Here is a 1,068-nt window from a genome sequence, read left to right on the forward strand (position 1 = left end):
GAAGTTCAGAATGATTAGCATCTATAAGAACTCAGAACTCAGATAGTGTTATTGATTCTCCTAGTTAAGTATATTGATTCTTGAACATGGCCAGTGTATGAGTCTTGGCTGTGGCCCAAAGCACTCTGTCTTCCAGTATTACCACCGGATACATACATGCCACAGACACATAATTGGGTGAACCTCTTTAGATTGTGACTCAGCTTTGCTAAAGTCCCCAATTAGAGGTGTCCAGGGTTCTTAAGCACACTCTTGTTGCCTTGGATCACAACTTTATTTCCTTCTCTTTTTCTCCTTTTTTTCGAATTTTTTTTTCACTGCTTTTCTTGCTTCAAGAATCAATTTAATGATTTTTCAGATCCTCAATAATAGTTCTCTTTCTCCTCATTCTTTCAAGAGCCTACAATTTTAACATTCTCAAAGCAACAAATTCAAAAGACATATGCACTGTTCAAGCATTCATTCAGAAAACAAAAAGTATTGTCACCACATCAAACTAATTCAGCTAGTTTCAGAGATAAATTTCAAAACCCTGTACTTCTTGTTCTTTTGTGATTAAAGCATTTTTCTTTTAAGAGAGGTGATGGATTCATAGGACATTCATAGCTTTAAGGCATAAACTTAAATTTTATTAATTATGAACTAAGAACAAGACTCAAATATAGATATAAGATGAAACTAACTAAAAAATTATAAATAGAAAATAAAACAAAAAAAACGCAAACATAGGCTTCTAATGATAGAGGTTTTCACAGAGTTAGGACTCAACAACCTTGATTTTGAGAAGTGGATGCTCCCTCAGCTTGAGAGGAGAGCTTTTGGCGTTTCATCTCTTGGATTTCACGCCCCTGCTTCTCTTGTTCCTTCAGCAATTTGCAGAGCATGCAGTTTTGATTCTGCTGTTCTTCCTTCAGTTGCTCCATAGTCTCTTGCAACTTGTTAATAGATGCTTCTAGGTTGGCCCAGTAGCCAATTTCAGGGAGTTCAGGGAGGAACTCATGCGCCCTCCTTTTGATGGAGTTGTCTTGCACTTGTCCTTCCATTGACTTCTTGGTGATTGAGTGTTCA

Source organism: Arachis stenosperma, chromosome 10 (genome assembly GCF_014773155.1).
Source record: "Arachis stenosperma cultivar V10309 chromosome 10, arast.V10309.gnm1.PFL2, whole genome shotgun sequence".
Taxonomy (NCBI): Eukaryota; Viridiplantae; Streptophyta; class Magnoliopsida; order Fabales; family Fabaceae; genus Arachis; species Arachis stenosperma.